This window comes from Canis lupus, chromosome 22, assembly GCF_048164855.1.
Source record: "Canis lupus baileyi chromosome 22, mCanLup2.hap1, whole genome shotgun sequence".
Classification (NCBI taxonomy): domain Eukaryota; kingdom Metazoa; phylum Chordata; class Mammalia; order Carnivora; family Canidae; genus Canis; species Canis lupus.
The window spans coordinates 39,058,530-39,082,044 of NC_132859.1; the positions used below are offsets into that span (position 1 = coordinate 39,058,530).

Here is a 23,515-nt window from a genome sequence, read left to right on the forward strand (position 1 = left end):
GGGAATTTCATCTCCTGTTTTTAAGAAAAAGAAAGATCAGGGTGTTTTTCTTGTATTTGCTATTTTTCAAGTGCCTCTAACTCAAAATAACACTCGTACCACAGTGATGTATTTTGGGGCGGCATACTCTGCCACCCTCAGTGTGTATATGTATTTGTCAAAAGCCAGTGAATTATGCATTTAAAATAGGTACATTTTTATTCAATGTAAGCTAATACCACAATACAATTTGATAGAATTTTTAAAATAGTTTAAAAATAGCCCCCAAAAGCCAGAAGAGTTAGCAAATGCTAAATGGAATTATGAGGTTCCATTACATTTGAAAAGTAATGGTCATTGTATTTACCAAAGCATTTCCCTGTCGCATGAAGGTCTGAGTGGAGTTGCCAGAGAAGGCTGTTTTCAGTCTTTTTTTTTTTATTTTTATTTTTTATTTATGATAGTCACACACACAGAGAGAGAGAGGCAGAGACATAGGCAGAGGGAGAAGCAGGCTCCATGCACCAGAAGCCCGATGTGGGATTCGATCCCCGGTCTCCAGGATCAGCGCCCTGGGCCAAAGGCAGGCACTAAACCGCTGCGCCACCCAGGGATCCCTGTTTTCAGTCTTAACTGCACATCAAAACCACCTGGAGATAGATAGATGATCGATAGATAGATAGATGATAGATGATGATAGATGATAGATAGATAGATAGATAGATAGATAGATAGATAGATAGATAATTTTTTTTATTCTGATTAAGTGGCACTGGGGATGCAGGCTGGCCACAGAGATTTTTCAAAGCTCCCACTGTGGAGCCGAGATGGAAGACCACCTAGGTCATCTGACACCCCTTCACCGGCCCACAGCTCCTATAGCAGAGAATGTGGCTCTGTAGTTGAGCTTACCTCCCGGGTATCCCAAGTGTTTCCTAAGGTCAGGGAGGTGCCTAAGTTCAAACCTTGGGGAGTCAGATGAGGCAGTTGCTGGGACTATCCTATTTCAGTAGGAGGTTCAGAGAGGAAAACCAAATCACTCTCACATGTTCACCTGGACGTGTACTGTTCACTAAATTAAATTACTTAACTAGACTCAGGGGTCCTGGAGAACAAAGATGAGTCATTTCAACTCCATTATTTGAGTGTTGCTGATATGTTAATCCTTCCATAGAAGAATAGGGTAGGATGGGGTCCAGGGAAACCATGTATTTTATTTCAAATGTATTTTATTTCATTTTGTCAGAATGAAGGAGAAGGGTGAAATGTATCAGGACAAAGAAATGAATGTAAAGATGCAAAACCTAGGGTCTTTTACTGGCCCTCCAAAAATGGGGGAAGAGGCTAGTACGTACTGAGGACTGCTAGGTGCCAGGCACTAACATGCATTACCTTATTCAATCCTCACTTTCCTTACTGAATATCATGTACCAAGAGCATTGTTTTGCCCATTTCGTGATTCAGCTCCTGTGCTCATTAACTTGGGCCCAAGGTCTCACAGTAAGTGGCAGAGCTATGTCTTGAGAATTCACTTTCCCTAAAACCTATGTGTGCTTTTGCTACTATGCCATACTGCCCTCTTACTATCCTGACAACTGATAATAATAATAGCAGTAGCAGTACTACCCAAAATAATATTTATTAAGAGTCTCCTATGTGCTGGGAACAGATTTAAGATTCTATCTATATCTCAGTATCTGTATCCAGACCTATATTTATACAGATTTATACAGATAGAGATTTATAAAAGCCTATTTAACCTTAACAACTCTAAGAGCTAAATGCTATTATTATCCTCGTTAAACAGGATACAGCTAAGGTGCAAAGAGGTTAAGTAATTTTCTCAAGGGTACCACGCTACAGAAAATAGACATTATTTAATGATAATCCTCTCCTAAAAATCACCTGACCTAACAAGCCAGCCAGGAAAAAAAGATAAGAGAATTTTGCTAACCTCTCAACCTCAATACTCAATACAACTATGATTTTTAAATATTGCCTCTTTTCCGTCCAACTTTGCAAACTTGTGATCGCCTATTTTGACTTGAGCGATTACGGTATATGGGAAAGGGCTAGTTATCACAAACTCCGATTTGCAAGATCAGTGTGAATATTATTACCCATCATTTTAAAAAATCATGGATTAGCAAGCTGGAAAAATACTTTTGACAGCTTCTGCAGCAATAAAAAAAAAAAAAAAAAAAAAAAAAGCAATGCATTGTGTCTGACATGGTGAAAGGGACCAAAGAAAGTAGAGCTTAGAGTAAAGATTGTCAGCTGGAATTGACTATGGAAAAATGGGGCCTGCCTTCTTTATCAGATCCGCTTCCAAGCAGCAACCCATGCGTCAGGGCTTCCCATTCCACCGACATATGCAAGTTCTTACCTCGCTAAGCCCTCCGGGGCAGTCGCAAGCGTGGAAATGGGAACGAGGGCCAGCCCTGCCTCGTACATCATCAGCACAGCTGTCGGCTGAGTCTTCACCCAGGAACTTTTATTCATAAGATACAATCAGAACTGGAGCAGAATCACAGAATTCATCATACCAAAGGCATTTTTACGTGAATGTATTTTCATATGCATCTACTCAGTGGTGTTGCATATAAGTAGAAATTATTCCAATATCAGAGAGAGATGATTTGAATGATAACTGGTGCAGTTTACCAACTTAAACTTTTATTGGTTATAATCCGCATTTAAAAGTCACCCACATTCGTTCAGTTATTTACACTTTCTCGAATCCAGACCCCAGGCTCAGTCTGGGGGCACGGAACCTCCCTGGCTCCCATGCTGGGTTGGGCCCTGGGGGTGTCTTCCATGAGGACACTTGTCCAGGTGTCTTCAGCCTGGCAGGGGTGCTTCTCCCTTCCCTGCTCTTCCAGCAGTGCTGCAGGCAGGGCAACAGGACCACATCCCCTCCATGCGTAGCCCCTCCCAGAGCCCCGGCTGTCCCATCACCAGGGGAATCTCCCTTCTTGGATTCCTCTTTGCTAGATGGCACTGGTTTATGAACATTTTTATACCCCTTGGAGTTAGACATAAAAGAGTTCTTTTCCTTCCCCATCTCTCCTTTTATTCCCACTTTATCAAATCCACATTTTCTCTTTATGACATCTTGGGGAGATTCCAAAGTATTTAGTGAATTTTCATTATTAATATTGGTTTGGACCAGTTTTAAATTTTAATTTTATATGCACTTCAATGCTCTCTGCCCCCTCCCCCAAGTGAAACTTTGGGCTGAGGACACAGTGTGCATGTTGAGTGGGAGGCTTGCACACACCACTCTCCTTCCATCCTAGGCTCTGCCTCTTCTGAGGCTGAGGAACAGGTGGAGCAGGAGGAGGCAGTGAGAGCAGAAACATCATACTTCCTTGGCCATAGAGACCTGCCTCTTCTTGTTGGCTGTGGCTACTTCTCTGGCCTTCACCTTCTAGCCTTCAGAACCTCCAGACCTTGGGTTAGGCCTCCTATTACTGGAAAGCATAGGGGTGAGTTATCACAGAGCCTTGAGATTTCTCCCTACCCTACAGTTCCCTGAAGTGGAAATCCAGCTCTATCTCTACGCTAATACAGCCCCCCAGCCCCAAAGCCTCTGTGCAGGGGCATTCCCCATGACCTCTGCTGCTAGTGGTGCTTTGCCTAGCAGGCATCCCTCCAGGGGGTATATCAGAACACCTGCTCAAGCCCAGCTACTTTGTGCAGCACCCCCTGGATGCGTGGGTTCATCCTTACCAAGCCAAATGGTGAAGCATACTCATCTTCCCTGCCACCCTACCCTCTGTTTCTCCTGCTCGGTGGGCACAGGGGCTAATCAGAGAGATCCTATCCAACCAGAAAATCAAAATCTCCTCTCCTTGCAGGGCATATACCTCTAATCTCTATAAGTGCCCTCGAGGATATTGCATCTTTCTTGCTTTAGACAGAAACATAAAATTCTCGCTCCCTCCTCTGTGAGGAAGGAAGGAGACAACCTCATTCCCCAGAATGCTATCTCCACAAAACTGCCCCCAATGACCCTCTCCTCTCCCAGTCTTCTCAGTATGTAGACAAGAGGGGCAGTGAGGCTGGGCTGCCAACAGGTGAGATCAGAGATGCTTCTGCCCCATTTTAATAAGCCCTGGATTGCAAGTATTGGACCTCACATTGCCAGATAAAATACAGGAACCTCAGTTACATTTACATTTCAGATTTTTTTAATTGTTTTTGTACGATTATGTCCCAAGTATTGCATGGGACATACTTATTGAATAGACAACTTTTCAGTATGCTGCAACATTTAGGACTTATTTATACTAAAAGTAATTTGTTATATATCTGGAATTTAAATTTAAATGGCTATCCTATATTTATTTTTATTGGCAGATTCTGGCAAACCTAGCTGGGTCCCCTGTGTTAGTCTTTGGCAGCTCTTTAGAATGTGAGGTACTATGGTTTTCAGATTTGACCAACAGGCAACATTCTGGGACAAATGAAAAATCCCCATCAGCAACCTCTCACACATGGATTTATTTCCAGTTTTCCCTCTTCACCGCAACAGGGCCACTCTGTCCTTTCTTGTCTGTGCTCACCTGCTTTAAGTCCCAGAAAGATTGCTTGAGAATTTGCCATGCACTCCAGAGGGCGACCACAAACCTGCCATACTCTTCCGGAATCACGCACCTGCCCTGCTTACCACGTCCATGGAGATTTGAAAACCAACCTACAAGCACTCCTTGGAGATGATGATCTGCTGGGTTTGCTGCTTGAGTTCTATAGGGGAAGAACAACTTCCTTCTACCCTCTTAGGTTTTGTGGTTGGCCTAAGAATTGAAATGATACAAGTCAGATGAGCAAGAAAAGCATACAGCATACAAATAAATTTAACATTTTTAGGTATACATGGGAGCTTTCAGAAAGAAAACAAAAACCTGAAGAAGCCATTAGGCTCAAAAGCTTACAGCCCCTTTTTACATCAAGAACAATAAATTGAGGTGATGTCAGAAAACAGAGGGGCTTGGGTTGCAGGGAATAAATAGTGTGGTGTTGACCAGGAAGTATATGGGGGAAACTAAGGGTGAAGAAGGATTATTTGGGGAGGTTTGTTTGTACAGGCCCATTTTGGCATTGACTCCCTGGTGATTAGTCTCTGCTGATAAGAATATTCTTATCTTCCTGGTATGGGGAAGGCACTTGCCTCACAGGAAATTCTATGTCAGCTTCTAGGTAGGAAAGGTGAGGCCAGAGAGACCTTCCTGTATCTGCTGTTTCCCAAGTGCCTTCAGCTCAAAATAATCAGTATGCCAAAGCATGGGATGCCTGGGTGGCTCAGCAGTTGAGCGTCTGCCTTCGGCTCAGGGAGTAATCCCAGGATCTGGTTTCGAGTCCCACATCAGGCTCCCCATAGGGAGCCTGCTTCTCCCTCTGCCTGTGTCTCTGCCTCTCTCTCTGTGTCTCTCATGAATAAATAAATAAAATCTTTTTTAAAAATATGCCAAAGTAGCATATTTGGCAATGGCATGATCTGATTACCTTTAATTCACAGCTTCCTGAATCTTCAGCCACGCACAAAGATGCTGACATCCACCGTTACAAGTATATGTGACTATAGTAGATTTGATTTATCCAACTACAGGTCACCATGTACAAACTTGATTAACTGTGAACTGTCTGACAACAGGCCCCGAATGAGTTTGGCCATGGTCACCAGGTAGCAACCAGGGTGGACTGGGATACCTGACAGTTGGCATACAGCAGTGTGGTGGTTGGCATATAGCGTAGAGGATATTCTTTGGCATTCATGCCTCAAATTCAGATCTGTTTGGACCAAATATCCTAGCTCTCTATTTATTTTCCTCCTTGAGGTGGATTGTGTCAGTGCTCCACCCTCAAGTCCTTATACCATTTCCATGTCCCAATCCCAGGTTCTGATTCAGTTGACTTTGAACACACTGCATCTGTGACTGATTTCAGACATCTCTTTCATGCTGTTGGAGCTGTTTTGCCCACAGAGGGAAAAAAAAAGTCAGAAATGTCAGTTTCCATCCCACCTTGTCTCTGGAGCCCTTGACCAATGACTCGTGGGTGATGAGACCGGATCCCAGCCCTCTTCCCTCCTGGATATCCAACTCTGAGGTATCCTTCGTACCCTGAGCTCCCCTGAGCATTCAGATGAAGCTGCTCTCTCTGGGACTCTACTGTTAATGCCACCTGTTGGTCTTCCTCTCCTCCCTGCCCTTCTGCTCCACTGCCTTACTATTCTCCATCATAGGACTTCCTTAATAAGTCATTTGCACATAACATTTTTAAAATATTTATTTATTCATGAGACACAGAAAGAAACTCAGAGACATAGGCAGAGGGAGAAGCAGGCTCCCCACAGGAAGCCTGAGCCCCAGGATCACACCCTGGGCCGAAGGCAGACGCTCAACCACTGAGCCACCCAGGAGTCCCTGCACATAACTTCTTACCTCGGGGTATGCTTCCACAGAAGGAGCCCTAGTCTAAGACATTCCCTTTTGACCAAAAGGCAGAATAACACAGAGGGGATAGTACTAGAGAAAGCCATTGCCCTTGAATTCTTACCCTTTTCCACCAGGATCTTCCATTCATGTGCTCAAGTTCCCTCTCACTAGTGTTAAATTAAACCACTCAGAATAAAAGCTCTACAAAAATGAAATAAAAAGCGTTCATTTTTTGGAACGTTTATACGGATAGAGTTTTTGGAAAGGAAAGGGCACTTTAATACACTTCCAGAAGCTAAGATAATTAGTTCTAAGAGGAAACTCAAGAGTTTCAAAGTCATGATTTTGGCAGAAAGAATCGAAACACATGGAAAGAACATCAAAAGTGTAATTTTCTAGAGTAGTTGGATAATTGTGGAAGTACTGTGGGGAGGAGAGTCACTTTCTAATTAGTAGAAAACTTCCAAGAATCCCATGCTGTACTGATGAAGCATTCTTATGAAAAAATCCAACTGAAATCCAGCTCATAAGCAGTGAGAACTTTTTTCCTTTTAATTTTTTATTTAAATGGTGCCTGGGTGGCCCAGATGGTTAAGCGTCTGACTCAGGCCATGATCTCAAGGTCATGAGATGGAGCCTGGCAATCAGGCTCTGAATCTCAGGAGGAATTCTCACTCCTCTCCCTCTGCCCCTCCCACTCAAGTCTCTCTCTCTTTCCCTCCCTCTTTCTCTCCCTAAAATAAATAAATAAATAAATCTTTTTTTTTTTTTTAAGAAACATTTTTTTTTTTTAAATTTAAGAGGATCATAGTCGGGCAGGCCATATCCTATGAGAAGCCTCTGTGTGCCCACAATTAAGTTGGAATCTACTTGGACGGCACTTTGGGAGAGAGAAGGGAGGGCAGTACTTTACACTGCCTCTGACAAAAGAGCCAATCAGCTCCCAGCCTGCCTCCTGGATAAGCCAGGTGTCTTGGGTTGGGTTCCGCAGACGCAGAGCAGGGATTCTTAGGTCTGTGATTCTTAGGCCTGTGAAGCAGGGATTCTTAGGCCTGTGATTTACTGAGGGGACACCCTCAAGTGAAACTCAGAGGGAAATGAGGGATCCAGGATAAGGCAGATGAAAAGTCTTAGCAAGGGGCACCTGGGTGGCTCAGTGGTTGAGCATCTGCCTTTGGCTTGGGTCATGATCCCAGGGTCCTGGGATCGAGTTCTGCATCAGGCTCCCTGCACAAAAAGCCTGCTTCTCCCTCTGCCTATGTCTCTGCCTCACACTCTCTGTGTCTCTCATGAATAAATAAAAATAAATTTTTAAAAAAATATTTATTGAGTTCCTTTTTTTTTTTTTTCTTATTCATGAGAGACACAGAGAGAGAGAGAGAAAGGGAGAGAGAGAGAGGGAGAGAGGCAGAGACACAGCAGGCTCCATGCAGGGAGCCTGATGTGAGACCTGATCCTGGGTCTCTAGGATCCTGGGCTGAAGGCAGTGCTAAACCACTGAGCTACCCGGGCTGCCCCTAAAAATAACATTTTTAAAGAAAATAAAAGTCTAAGCAAAAGCATGCTTTTAAATGAAGCATAGTCTCAACCCATCCCAATATGAACTCTGGGAAGTAAATTGCACCACACTCGTCCTTCCAAAAAACACGGGCCTGGGATTTTTACCCTCAGTAAAAGTCACTCACTGCCTTTTGGGCTATCTTGTGGGGATAGGGTGGAGTAGGAGTTATAATCACCCATCATCACCACTGGGCATGGCAGCACGGGCCATGGAGAGACCTTCCCTGGAGAAGGTGACAGCTGTGAGCCTTTAGCAACCAACACCCAGAGCAGCTGGGGGTGGCATGCTGGCCTCCTAAAGAAATGGGCTGGGGGAGCCCAGGTATTTATACTACACCAGTTTGCTTCAAAACCCTTGATGTCCCAAAGGAAGACCACTGTACAGTGGTGACTCTGCAGCACTGGCCTAAAACATGCCCCCACATTCAGTAGTTTTCCAGCACTTTTCTAGAGAAGGAAACCGAATCCTCAAATCATTCTATTCTATAATTACCCACTGCTGGCACCCAACGGAAACAAAATGATTTTTTCCCTCTTTTGCAATTTAACGTTTCAGGCTTTATTAAAAGATGTGTATCTCATCCTCTCCAAACTCCCCATCTCGCCCCTGGAAACCTCACCCTGGCAGCTCCAGGCACAGGGTTTTGCTCCCAGGGGATGGAATCCTGCTCTGAAGAAGCCAGACTGGGTGATTAATGAAATCTGCCCTTCCCCAGTTCAGCCGAGGGCCTAAGCCCCTGAAAACAGAGATGAGCAGCCCTTTCAGGATTTTGCCATTTTGATACTGAGGAGATTTAGGAGAGGCCTTTCCAGCATTTGGGGATTTCTGTTAAGTACCTGAAATCTGAAATCACGCAGTTTGATCCTATGGGAGATGTTAGTCACAGGGAAGGTCAGTTTGAGAGCTGCGGCACTGTGGCACTTTCCCCTGATGACCAGAGGAAAACCGAGGATCCGGCCTCACTAGCAGCCCTGCCATGTGTGGGGGGCGACAGGGGGACCCGTGCCAGGCAGGTGGGAGGTTGGGAGAGAAGGCCCAGTCGAGGGCTTACCTAGGATTCAGTCCAGGATTAACAGAAAGCCTCAGGCACACTCAGAAAGCCCAAGAAAAATGCCACAAGACGACATCCTAGTCAATTCAGAGGCTTTTTTCAGGCTAAATAACCGCTCTCGGAAACACCGCATTGTGAATTGGCCAGCTGAAGAATCAGCCAGCACAGACTTCAGAACAGAATGAAAGAGGGTGCATTCCCTTTGTCATCCCTGCCCTACGAGACAATTGTGCCTATTTAGCTCAGGTCTGTGTTTAAGAATTCACATTGCCATCCTCCCCACTGGGCGGCTGAGCGGGGCGGGAGTTCTGTGTGTGCCGGACCATTTTCATGGTCAGGAGCATGAAAGGGAGGCGAGGTGGGTGGTGACTTTTGTTTGAAATGAATTGTGTTTGAGCCTTTTGAAGAGCAAAAAATAGACCTACTTATTGACCTAAAGCCATCCATGAAATGGGATATGATCTCTGGCACAAAGAATAGAATAGAAACTCCCCCAATATTGGAGCTATCGAGAGATGAAAAAATTGTCTGGAGCTGAGAAGATTATTTCTTCATCCACAATCCTAATGCTGAGCTTTCTGCAGAATCCTGAACAGTGTTATTTGCTTCTAGGCCTCAGATGGGTAGATAGTGAAGGGGAGCAGAATATATCATCCCTAAGCATGCCCCTTTGGTATAAGAATTATTTTAGGCCGATTATTAAGAAACAGACACAGGTGAAGCTCTGGAAACTGAGTAGAAGTTATTCTTTTGTGAGGGAAATTCACGCTTATAAGAGAAATCTTCATATGTAAGAGTGTCTCCCTCCCTGTACCAGGAAGAGGAGGATGACTCGAAATTCCTAGAAACTCTCATCAATAGAGAAGCAAGGACTTAAATCTACATAACAAACTTGCTATTGTCTACTGTGTTTTTTCAGGATCACCTTCCATAACTGGCCTCCCCAACCCCTCTACATCTTCTTTTGCCTTTGGCTGAAGACGGTATTTAAGGTGATGGCTCAGGCCATGTCAGGGAGCTACTCAGTTTTCCTGAGTCTCTCCCATGTATATGGGAAGTATACATGTTATTAAAACCCTGTTTGGGGATGCCTGTGTGCTCAGTGGTTGAGCATAGGCCTTCAACTCAGGTCATGATCTTGGGGGGTCCTGGGATCGAGTACCGGATCGGGGTCCTGCTTCTCGTTCTCCCTATGTCTCTGCCTCTCTCTCCATGTCTCTCATGAATAAATAAATAAAATCTATAAAAAAATAAAATCTTGTTTGTTTTTCTCCCATTAATCCACCTTTTACTACATGGGGTTCTCAGTCAAGAACCTAGAAGAGTAGAGGGAAAATTATTTTTCACAATAGAGAGAGCTATTTAGATACAAATATTGATAGAGTTTTTGTTTTTGTTTTTGTTTTTTACTTTAATAATCTTCTTTTCTTATGGTTATTGCAAGGGAGAGACAGTTCATCCTACCTTGATAAGAATAATTGACATCATTTCCTGAGCACTTGCAGGATTGCAATGACCACTCCCATGTATTATCTTGTTAAATCCCCAAAGCACCATCATAAAGGAGAGAGACTCGTCTCATCCACATTGAAAAGCTAAGGAAACCAAGGCTGGGGACATTACTAAGCTTGCTCAGAGCCATACACCTGGGCAACAGGAGTAGGATTGGAGCTCTGCTGGGTCTGACCCCAGCTCGAGCTCTTTAGCACCGCTTCAGTTAATTAAAAAGTGCACTCTAGATAGTAGCTGCCATCCAACAGGAGCTCAGCGTGGCCTTGGGAAGGAGAAGCAGAGAGAGCCAGACACCGTGTGCACTTTACCATTGGAGGGAATTGGTTTCTTCCAGCCGCACCAGCCTGTCATTAGTGCTGCTCACAGCTTGAGGCGTCAGGTTTGTGGGCTGAGGAGAGCAGCCACCACTGACTCATCTCGCCCGTCCTTTGTAGCCAGTCAGCCACTAAATACAATGGATTCTCCTTTGATGACTCACAACCACTCTTCCTCACTGTATTTTTGCCTCCACTTGAGATGCAGTCTTCCTTCTATTTCGATCACATGGACATTTCCCACTAGCTTCTCTGACTCAGCACTGTCCTTCCTCATTCTGTCTGCTTGCTCCCAGCCAGACACAGCCTCTGATGGAAATAGTGCCTCCAACAGTTCCCGGCACTACTCAAACACCTGGGATGGTGCCCTGTTCCCTGCTGACCGCACTCCTTTTCCTGCATTAGTCTGACCCCATCATCCAGGATGAAAGTCCACTACCAATCTGCACCCCATTTCCCCACCTGCCCCCTTGAACATCTCGCCACCTTCACCTGTGCTGTCCCCTTCTCCCCACCTGTTACCCAAATCCTACCCCCATGTCGAGCTCAAGTCTCACTTCACCCATGAAGTTTGAAGTTTGTGCTTTAAACCAAACCACCCCTGGTCCTCAACTTTTCTATAGATAAGGATGCTGTTTCAGTTTGAATTAACACCACAAGGAAGAGCTGAGAGAAGAATTTGAACATAAATACATTATTTGGAAGCTATCAGAAACACTCCAGGGGTGTGGAAAACAGGGACAGGGGAGGAAAAGCAGCCAATGAAAGGCTCATTATCCAGTCAGTTACCGCTGTGGACAACTGTAGCCTAATCCTGTGGGGAGTGACAGAGCCAGGATAGGACACAAACCTCAGATTTCCCACACAAGGGGCAAGGGAGTTGGCATATTGATACGTCATCAACCATCATTGCTAGAGAGCAGCTCTCAGATGGCATTAACTCCCCAGTTTTTCAGGCCTGTTTAGCAAGGCCAGTGAGAAGAAACAGTTCCAAATGAAAGAAATGCAGGTGCCACGTGTTTGAAATCAGACAGTGCACACTTAGATTGTAAGGATGAAAGGATATACATGGGGCACTGCCAGCATCTGTTCAATAATGGAATAGTTGTGATCAACTGAACCAGGGCACTTCTAACAGGAAAAGTGAGTACTATGAATTCGGTGTCATCCAGTTATGTGTTCTTCATTGAAGCTAGCATAGCACTTAAGACATGTTCAGAACACACTGGAAGCTTGGACCTAGGATGGGGTAGCTACCAGAAATTCAAAGTCATGCTATCCAAAGAGCAAAGACTTTGGGATGCCTGGGTGGCACAGCTGGTTAATCATGGGACTCTTGGTTTCTGCTCTAAGACTCTAGAGTTTCTGCTGGGGTGGTGATCTCAGGGTTGTGAGATCGAGCTCAGAGGGATGTCTACTTAGAGTTTCCCTCTCCCTCTCCTTCTGTCCCTCTTCCCCCTCCCCAGAATAAATAAATATATCTTAAAAACAAAAAAACAAGGAGCAAGGATTTTGTCAGACAGTCCTAAGTTTAAATCCAAACTCCACTGATTCATTGTTAAACTTTAGTGTAGATATGACACATCTCAGCTATTTCTTTATCTCTAAAGTGAGGATGATGGTAATACCTGCCTTGCAGAGTTGTCCTACATCAGGGGTGACCTATAAAAAACACAACCTACTATTTAATAAGTCCAACTACATTCAGTAAGTTGAACTTCAATTAAATGACGATTACAGAAGCTAATAATAATTTTATTGATATCATTTTGATCACTATCCCCCAGGCACATGAGACATGCACTATGTTTCTCTCATCTAAGATTCTATTTTCTTCTCTGTGGCTGTGGATCATTTTTATACAGCAGATAAATTGAGCACTCAAGACATGCACTGAGACAAGAAAGCTGGAATCTCTGAGACATTCTCTAAGTCAGGGGTGGATATGAATTTGGAGAGGGGGAAATATTTACCAGCAAAGAAGTTGAGAGAATGAGATCAGAATCTCCAGATTAAACTTCACTGTTTTTTACAGTTTAAAAGGTTATGAATTAAGAGGAAAACCACAGTAGAAAGATGCCCAGCTTCCCAAAAGGAGATATCTAACACCTTGGAAGTGCACAGATCTTATTGAAGTCTCTGAGATGTGTCACTTATTTATTGCCATCATAATTGCTTCTGATGTCTACTGGGAAGATTTTCTTTGTATTCATAGGAAAGCAAGAAATATAGAGTAGAAAGAGAGAAGACCATATAAGCCTAATTATTATCTCTCTGTAATTTGGAATCATAATTTTTCAATTTGCAATGGCACTTAAGAATACCAGATTCAGGGATCCCTGGGTGGCGCAGTGGTTTGGCACCTGCCTTTGGCCCAGGGCGCAATCCTGGAGACCCAGGATCGAATCCCACGTCGGGCTCCCAGTGCATGGAGCCTGCTTCTCCCTCTGCCTATGTCTCTGCCTCTCTCTCTCTCTCTGTGTGTGTGACTATCATAAATAAATTAAAAAATTAAAAAAAAAAAAAGAATACCAGATTCACTTTATGTTTAGAAATGAGCAGGGGTAAAATAAATAAATAAATAAATAAATAAATAAATAAATAAATAAACAAACAAACAGAAAGCAAGCAAGCAAGCAAGCAAGCAGGGGTAATTATGAAGAAAAAATGGAGAGAAACATCCTCCCAACCTGCATAGCCTGCTATCACACCCACATGCCAGGGACTCCTATTGTTTCTTTTAACTTATTTATCAATATAATACAATGCATATAATTTCTTAAAAAGGTAAGGGATAAAAGTATCAAAATTTTGTAACAAAATACAGCAATAATATGCACCCCCCATCCAAAGTCCTCATTTTCCAATCAGTAACTAATTCTAATAAATTTAGATATTTCTGGAATTTACTCCCATATTTCTAAATTATATGTGTCGAAAAAATGGCCATTTTTTTATAACTGTTTTCCCATTCCCCCATAGATATACATACCCGAATTTTTAGCTGAGTTCATGATTTCCAGAAAAAAAATATTTTTTCAAGTCCCCCTTTTAATTTCATATAGTTATGCAACTGAATCCAGGTCAAAGAGATATAAAAGTGTTATATGTAACTTTCAAGAAAGTTCCTTAAAAGACAGCTGAAACATATCCTGTGACTGCTTTCTTCTTCATTCTTTCTTCCTTCTTGATGGCCAAAATTCAGACCTAATGGCTGGAATCTAAGCAGCCCCATTGAACCATGAGGTTAACTTGGGGATGAAAGCCTATCAGACCAGTTATAGGAGACTGGAGTATATTGAGGAGATTGTGGAATAGAACTATCACCACAACCCTGGACTGTCTAGTTATATTGAAGGAGAAAGAAATAAAAACTTTTGTCTAGTTTAATTCATTATGAGTTCATGTTTCAGTTTTTCACAGCTAACCAAAGCACATATTTTATTGCTATTTCTTCATTTGCCAGTTTTAGAAATTATGTACTGATGACTCATAAGAGCAGGTAAATATTTAACTTTCTTAAAAACCTCTACCCCTCCACTTCCAGGTCCTTCATCTCATTATATTTTTATTATAATATGATAGCTCTATAATACTTATTCGCTGGCAAACCAAGTAGTATGCTATCAATGTTTCCCTTCTTGTATAACTTGTCATTTTATCTGGATTTCATAGTTGCCTTATTTTTTCATTTACTAAGTTTTCTCTATAGCTATTGCTAGTTGTTCTACAATTCATTTCATTTTTCCTCTCAATTTAAACTCTCCCTGCTAGAGCCTTTTGTCTTGTCCTCTGGGATCTGCTTCACAGTTGTCATTCCCGGGCTTGCCTTCATTTTCATCCAGGGGTTTCCCTGCACCACACTTCTGTGTGGGATTGTCAGCTTCCTAACGCCAAACCTTTCACTTTTTTGGTTTCTCATTTATTGTGGAAAATTGATTCTTGTAGCTTCCTAAGAATGGGTGCTTAAAGTTTATTGCATTTAACATTTGGGGGAATACAGACCCATGGATGGCCCTGGGATTTCTACAGGCTTGCAGGACCCATCAGAAGACCCAGAAGAAGTGATGCTAGTAAAATATCACATCTTTCCCCTCCTCCCCTTCAGGAACAGCTCTGCTGGTGCATAGAAGCATGTAAAGGAATATAACCAAGGCAAGAAAACCCACTCTGTACAAAAGGCCTTTCCAGGAAGAGAGAAAGGATTTACTGATACACCTGGTACAAGAAATCCAAGAACTCCAGATGCTCCTCCTATAAATGTGCTGCATTTCAAAATCTGACTTTAGCTCTGTTTAACTCACTCCCTAAGGGCAGAAGATGTTATGTGGCACTTTCTCCACTTGTCACCTAGAGTGAGGGAATCTGAAAGCAAACTCCCCAGAGCTCATTAGCTGTATAATTAACCACATAGCATTTTCAACTCAAAATCTTCCAGCAATGCACAATGAAATCAGCAGATAAAACAGCACGGTAAGAACAGAACAGCGCTATTAACCCAGGAGACAAGGGGCAGGTACCTCTGAGAAGCCCGGGCTTTGCATTGCTCTTCCACAGACTCCTCAGCCCTTGGTTTCAGACTTGCCCAGGGAGCTACTGTGTAATGAAAACTCCAGCCCAGGTTTTGTGCCATTTCCTGTGCAATCTTGGATGGGTAGCTTAGAAAGTCGGTTTTGCTCCAGGTAGAAAACCAGCCATGATGAATTAATCCAATACACTTTCTTGTTTTTTAATTTAAAATTGTATCTTGAGGTGTATTCGCTGAAGGCTAACACACAAAGATCCAGAAAGTGGAGGGAGAGGCTCTTTCCCACTCCTTGGCTCTCCTCGACCCAGAAAATCAGGCTCGTGATATTATTGCATTGTAGTCTCAACAACATCTGCTAATCTACCGAGAGGACGCTCCTTAATGCCTATAATTGTAATAACCATTCCATAAGCAGTCCATGACCCACAAGCTCCCTCCCTAAAGATTGCACAGGAGAGAGTGGGAAGTTTTCACAGCCTTTGGGCATCCTTGGTGACATCTGCCTGTTTTCAAAGGAGGAAACAGAGAATGGTTCTTTCCTTTGGCTTTGTCTTCTCTTTCTACTTCTCTCACCTTCCCTTCAAAGCTGGGCACTGCCTCTGTGCTATGTGGATGTTCCCCAAATGCACATGTTCCCTTAGAGGCTGAAGCATTACAGTTGTGAAATACGTATGGGGGAAGGTGGACTTGACCTAGGTTGTCTCCATTGTACAGGCTTTATAGGTCTTCAGTATGCTAATTTATGATAATTCTCTAAGACCATGGAAAGTGGCATTTCCAAAAGTTATTTGACTACAGAACCTGTTATCTGGGGAGAGGGGAAGGGGCACGGATGTTACTTATATTTCACAGAACATTGGTCCAAGGAATGTAGTTTAGGGAACAAAGGAAAGGCCCTGCTAGGGCCACTTCAATACCTCCAGGCAGCCTCCGTGCCATATTTCCAAACCAGAGCAATGCAGGCTTTGGGGAAACCAAGAGACCAGGATATGAAAATGTCCTTCACCATACCCTGGCTTTTTACCTCAGTCAAGTTACTTAAGCTCTATGAGATCCATCTCCCCATCTATAAAATGGGGATAATTACACTTACCTTCTTAGAGATATTTAGAAAGAATGAGTGAGATACTGTACATAAAGCCTCCCCCCGCCCCCACATCGAATGCCTCACCCTCGGTGGGCTCCAACAATAGTTAATAACATTTCTATTTTGTTTTCAACTTCTCTTTTCCTATACACATCCACCTCATGTCATTAAAGACAAGATGATGGCCAGGAAGTGGAGAAAATATTAATGTGACCAAGGATGAATGTAATTTGGAGATTTCTGAGACTCACTAGCAGGACTCCTCAGGCAGCCATGCACTTGGGCCTGGTAAGCAGCCATCTAATTGGCCCCCAAATCATCTCCAGTTCTGCCAGTACCTTTAACCATACCGATTACAAAAACCTGTTGTCATGACCAATAGTCCTTTGACAAGAATTTTTAGGGACCTAGGAAAACCTAAATACTGAATTATCTAAAATCCCAGTATCCTCTTCTGGTATCATGGCAGGCTTCACGTGTCTACCTTTTTGTGAATGGAACTACCAAATCATCATCTTTGGTTAGCCTGAAATTGGGATGCAATTTCAGTCTAACCAGTTCCTTGTTTATCAGTCCATGAGAATGGTCTGATAAACAAGGAAAGAATCATAAGAAGAGAAGCAAAAGGACCAAAAAGTCAAAAAGCTCACCTTTAAATTTTAGAATTCAGTGAGGATTTAATAACTGACATGTATGGCCCATGGTCTGGTGTTCCATGGGAGAGGAGCAATAGGTACTATTATTACAATCAGACTGTGGATGTCTTTAGTATGAGGAGTATGTCTTTTACTTCTGTCTCTCAATTAGGCCCAGGGTCTACCATACCACAGCAACTCAATAAAGTTAGCTAGCTGACTGGATGGTGCAAATTCTAGTACTAACTATCAAATCAGCAAGTTTTTAGAAATATTTACTGTGTGGCCACCCCATGGTGACTCTACTGGAGTGGTTCAAAAGAGGCAATAGATCTTTTCCCAGCTTAGGCATTTATGATTCTGTCTGGTAAGAAAGGCTTACGCGCGCGCACACGCACACACACACACATCCCATACTATACTCTGAATATACTCCAAACAGTATATAATTAAATGGTAAGTTGCCACATGGAGACATGGTCTGGTGATTTGCGTTAAAGGAAAATTTGGTATGGGCTGAGGTAGCCTTGTGAGGGAAGAAGGACTCTTCATGAGGTAATAGAGAATACTGGCTTTGGAGTCAGACAGTTGTTGACCCAAACTTTACTTAACTCTTCTGTCAAATGAGAATAACAGCACTCGACATATAGGGTTGTTAGAAAGATATAACAAATTAGAACATAGAGCAAGGTATTATCTTGCAATATTTTTAATATAATTTTTTTAAAATTTTGCATAGTATGGGAAGTTGAATAATGCTCCCTAAGGATACCTACATCATAGTCCCTGGAATCTGTAACTGCGTTACCTTATATGGTAAAAAAAAAAAAAAAAAAGGCCTTTGAGGATGTAATTAAGGGTCTTGAGATGGGGAAAGTATCCTGCAAGTCCCATGTGAGCCCAATGTAATCACAGAGTTCCCTCTAAGGGGGAAGCAGGAGGACAGAGTCAGAGAAGGAGCTGTGAAGACAGAAACAGAGGTGAGAGGGATGCAGGGCCACCAGCCAAGGAGTACAAACAGCCTCCAAAAGCTGATGAAGGTAAATTCTCCCCTACAGCCTCTAAAAAGAATGCAGCCCTGCAGACACAAAGGTTCCAGTCTAAATCTAATAAAAGCCATTTTGGACTCCTTGTCTTACAGGTCTGAAGATGTGTTATATGAAGTCACTAAGCTTGTGGCAGTTTGTTACAGCTGCAACGAGAGACTCATACAGGTCGTTTCTGTTGAGCTGTTGCTCTTCAGCTGGGAGGGTGAGGCATTCATCCTTTCAGGAGGACAACAGAACTCAGACAGGAGCAGAGCACCAGATGGTTGGCTTTGGACATTCAAAATAGACTCCCAAAGCATATCTGGAGATAATAGATGTGAAAGCTAGGAGTTTTCATTTTGTAGAATCTGTGACTTTCTGAGAATGAAGAAAAAAAAAAGATTGCTGCTTCTGAAGGTCAAAAGCTTGTAAACTCAGGACTCGAGGATGGAGGAAGAAGATGTGTCCCAAGAGAAGCTCAGCCACTCAGGGAGGAGATAAAAGCACAGGGGTACATGGAAAAGGACAAGATTATAGGTAAGGTGTGATCCTCCCATCCCATAGGGAATGTGGTTTAGAGATGTGTGCAAGATGCTAGAAAAACCAGGTCAGATGAATTCAGGACATGCTGAACGTGCAGGAGAATCCCCTGGGAGCCTCTTAGAGTGCCACAGTAGAGTAGGAAGGCAAATGGAGGCAGCAAGAGCACCTGGGATAATATTTGTGGTTCCCACAGACATCCATAGTTCCTTGTGTCCCAGTGGAGGGACCCAGCAGAAGGCTGAAGGATCCACACACTGAGAGGGGCCTGGGGTCAGGAGAAAGACGGTGTCAAGTACAGACATCGTGACAACAGCCCATGGCTTGGTCATTGGACAGCAGTCAATACAGCAAGCATGCAGTGGGAATGAAGGCCCACTCCCCAAGGGTGAGAACGAGGGAGCTCAGCTGAGGCCCAAGGGGGCAGTCACTGGATTACAGCCTTGCCTTGCAGCCGAGATGCTGCTGTGCATGCTCTCCCTTGCACTCAGGCAGCATCCTGGAGACAAAGGGGGAAGGGAGAACCCCTAAGAAGGGAGATCAACCTTGAAAGGGAATTTCGACTCTGAATTAACTAAGTGTAAAGCCTGAATTGATTGAGCGCTGACTCAAAAAGAAATTAAATTTTAAGCCAGGAGAATCTGAGTTATCTTGATGTGACAAAAGCTCCCCGATCCCACCCCAAAGAACAAGTTGAGTTTGATTATGGAGAAATAAACTGAATTCCACCGCTGTTCTTGCAAGCTGTGACTACAAATTTTAAGCCTCGGACATAGATATGAAACACTTGGCACACAGTAGATGCTCAATGATATTAATTATCCAACCTACCTACCCTTCTGTGAACAAAAGAAGGGACCTGCCTAGGGGAAACTGAAGGGGAAGAACATATTTTATCAAAAGATTTGGTACCCAGGCTTCAAGAAAGTAGTACATTATCTATTGTTTTTGCCTGCTCATTTTAAGAACCGTTCTGTTGGTAACAGCAGCCTGATTTTTCTTTGGGGTGCACCCCTTCCTTGTTTTTTCCATGTGATTTAACTATGCTGACATCATCACCAGCCCTGGGACTGGCACATTATATAGGCCTATTCAGTCAGAATATTCTAGCTCGGTGATCACAGTAGTCAAGGAAAGTGAAGGGATCCCAGCTTTATCCCACCTTGATATAATTAAGAGTGAGATTCTCTTCCTGTTAGGACTGGAAAGCTGAAAAAAAATGTACGAAAGCCTGGATTTCCAGTCCTATCTTTCCATAATATGAGGGATCTTACCTGAAATTAAAGCCACGGCTGAAAAAAGAAAGCTTTAGAGAGAAAGATACCAGGAAGCATTATTAGTGCACCTGGATCCATTCACACTTGAACCTTTTTTTGCTTAAGCAAATGGTATGTCTTTTACTAGACAATGTAGAAGCCTGGATAAAACATTGAGGTGCACATTTCCTGTGTTCTCAAGATAACAAAGAAATCACTTTGTGGGGGACCCCTGAGTGGCTCAGTGGCAGAGTGTCTGCCTTTGGATCAGGTTGTGATCCTGGGGTTCTGGGATGGAGTCCCACGTCAGGCTCCCCATGGGAGCCCATGGGGAGCCTGTTTCTCCCTCTGCCTGTGTCTCTGCCTCTCTCTGTGTGTTTCTCATGAATAAACAAATAAAATCAGAAAGAAAGTAAGAAAGAAAGAAGAAAGAAAGAGAAAGAAAGAAAGAAGAAAGAAAGAAAAAGAAAGAAAGAAAGAAAGAAAGAAAGAAAGAAAGAAAGAAAGAAAGAAAGAAAGAAAGAAAGAAAGAAAGAAAAAGAAAAATTACCTTGCTAGGGAGCAGAATCCAAGGTGAATGATGATGCCAGAAACGTTTGGACAAGTAGCATAGCAGGTATCATGAGGGCTCCTAAATACTGAGCCCAGTAATTTGATTTGGGGCGAATGAGCAATAGAGAGCCAGAACAGGTTGAAGAAAGAAGAGACACCGTGAAAAGATTGTGTGGAGGAAACTGACACAGTTACATGCAGGACTGATTAATGGGGGTGCTCTTAACCTGGGATCCTCGTGCCTAGGTAGAAAAAAAATTAACCCTTTTATTTACCCTAATCTTTGATGGCAATGCAGTATTTTCTTCTACCTTGAATGTAGGCACCAGATTGCAGTAGTATCTGTATATTTGTCAGCATAAAAATCATGGATATCTTCACATCCTGGTACAGTGGTTGCAGATATATAAAAATATCATTTATACTCCTTACAGCTTTAAAATTATAGTTGTTACTGAACCTACTACTGGATCTTGTTGTCTGAGGCATTAATATATTACTATAGATGTTTACGTGGGGGGGTTCTATTTCAATAACTGTATTTCAATGTAATTGGTTTGCTTTGTAATCCTATGTATTTTACTTTGCGCATCTAAAAATCATTATATGGCAGAGCCCTTAAGTTGTGCCAATGGGACACCAAAAAAGAAATGTCGCAAAAATTATTAGGAATCCTTGCATTAGAGGAGGAAGAGAGTCTGGAAGCCAGAAGGCTAGTGAGGAGGGTCTGACACAATCCAACATAATCCAAAGCTTTGAGTCAGTCAAGAGAAAGCATGGAAAGGAAGACATATCTCAGAGAAGTTTGGGGAAATTTTCAGCCAGCTGTAGAGGAGAAAATGCACCCATGCAAGTCACCCAATATAGGGAGATTTAAGAGAATGAGGATGCCAAGTTTTGAAACTTGAATGAATGGCACAAAATGAGTACTCAACAAATAATAGAAATGGAATTTTAGGACACAGAGCTGGTATATGGACAGCTTTGTGATCTATTCTAAGATTAAATGCTGGGACGTCCCCAAAGGAAATATTCTGTAGGAAAATTGCTATATATCCTAAGAGCTCAGCTCAGGGGTCAATGTGGGGCTGGGCTATAGGAAGGCTTCTCTATGAAGGTGAAGTAGGACATAAATACATTCTCTGCTGACAGGGTGTGGAGGAAATCAGGGACCTGGGTCACGGTGGCCCGAGCTCTGTTTTTGTGGGATTCCCCAATCCCCCCGCCCCCTGCTTCCTTCTGTGTGTTGGCTTTGTTACCCTCGGGGAGCAATAGGACAACACAGACTGTACAAATTCCCAGCCCAACATCTGCACACAGCATCAGGCAGGGAAAGGGCTCGTCTCTTCGAACAGCTTCTGTGGAGAGAGCTGCATTTTCAGATGCTTGTTCTGCTCAGACTGCCTTGGGTCAGGTGGCCTCCCTGAACAAGGGTGACCACACATCCAAGTCTGTCTGGAAGAGTCCCCATCTCCCTGTTGTCCCAGCATAATCATCCACAGTACCCCCTTTCACTCTCGAAAGCAGTCCAGTTTGGATGACAGAGCATCTGGCCACCCAGTCACCGAGCTAGGGAAGCAGAGAACAGATTCCTCTGGGCCACGTCCATCCTGGTCCTGGGTAAGGAAGGATTCCCGGAACAAAATCAGGTTCGGTACCGGAAAGGAATGCGGAAGCTGACTAGTAAAATCCACAGGTGCCCACGGGGGCAGGTGTGATGAATGGATTCCTTAAGTTGGATAAGAAATATTTGTAGCAAGGCAAGACTTAGAAAGCTGGTGAGGGAGAACAGGCAGGAGCAAGCCTGCCCACGAGATGGGAAGAGAGGCCTTGAGAGAGGTGACTAGCTCTTACTCAGTTGTGAATAGCAGCCCTGGTTTCTTTATCCTGCGTCTCCTAGCAACCTCCAGCAGAGTGCCTGGCAGTTTTTGAAATCTTTTAATTGAAAATAAAACATCAGGAACTATTGGCCCTCAATACGGAGAATTCTGTAACTTAAGAAGACTTCTATTTCTCAAAATCGATCTCTCTTGCGATGTGGTGTGGTGCAAGAGGGCAGGCAGCTCCTTCAGACCGCCTTTATTCGGCTCCCCTGTGAGAAGGCCCATGAGGACACACAGATGCAGACAGTAGAGTCTCTGTCCTCAAGAGTTTGTACATGATCAGCTAGAAACATCAAAGAGGCTGGTGTATAAACATCTAACTTTTTTTCTCTGTTTCTCAATTTAACCAAGTTTCCAAGCCACCGCTGCTGACCAGGAAAAACACCTTCTTCTTTTCCACTCAAAGTAATGCAGAATCTCTTAAATTTCAACTCGGTCAATTCAGGATTTAAATTTAGTCTGCTAACGATTTCTATTCAGGACCAGCTTTGTCATTTTGGGCCCCACCATGAAATGATAATGCATATATAATTCAAGTTATTAATAATTTCAAGACAGCAAGGGAAGAGGGTTAACTCAAGCATGAAGCCCCCCCAAGCAGGGGACCCCATACAGATCTCAGGTCAAGAAGCCACCCCTGACTCTTCTTTCTCTTCTTCCTCATACCCATGAGACAAGGCCTTTCAAATGCATCTACTTTCCCGCTTCCCAGGTTTATGAGGACATTTTGATATTTTTCCTTACAGAACCTCAGCCAACTGGGAGGCCTCCTCTACCTCATAATCATCATGTAGCACTCACATCACATATTCCCGCTCATTCCATCATTGTCCATTGCTTATCACTCTGGGGTCTGTTTGTTTAGACTTCTTTCTCAGTTATTTTACTCATAGGTACTTTCTTTGACTTATTGCAAATCTGGAGATTTCCATCTTTCAACTTGGCAGGTGAATAATATCCTGGCTGCATATGAGAGTCTGCAGGCACAGAGCTTTCCTCTTAGAAGTGTATATAGATATGATGCCACTTATTCTAATATGTGGTGTTACCACAATACAGTCAAATGACAGTGATTCCTTTATCCTCATAACTTTTTTTCTATCTTGCAGCATCTAGGATTTTTCTAAGTTCAGGAATTGCATCAGGATA

The 23,515-nt window shown here is 43.2% G+C and overlaps 1 long non-coding RNA gene across 3 annotated transcripts in view; it reads left to right on the top strand.

Annotated features, from left to right (window-relative positions):
* Positions 1-23,515, top strand: part of LOC140614155 (uncharacterized) — a 77,543-nt gene that overhangs the window by 46,046 nt on the left and 7,982 nt on the right. The window contains exons 7-8 of one of the 3 annotated variants that reach the window (XR_012015055.1): positions 14,966-15,330; positions 16,646-16,775. The exons of 1 other annotated variant lie outside the window; for it this stretch is intronic. This is a non-coding gene — a long non-coding RNA (uncharacterized lncRNA). Of the gene's footprint in view, positions 1-14,965; positions 15,331-16,645; positions 16,780-23,515 lie in introns of those variants that run through there. One more of the 3 variants, XR_012015056.1, reaches the window with a different exon arrangement.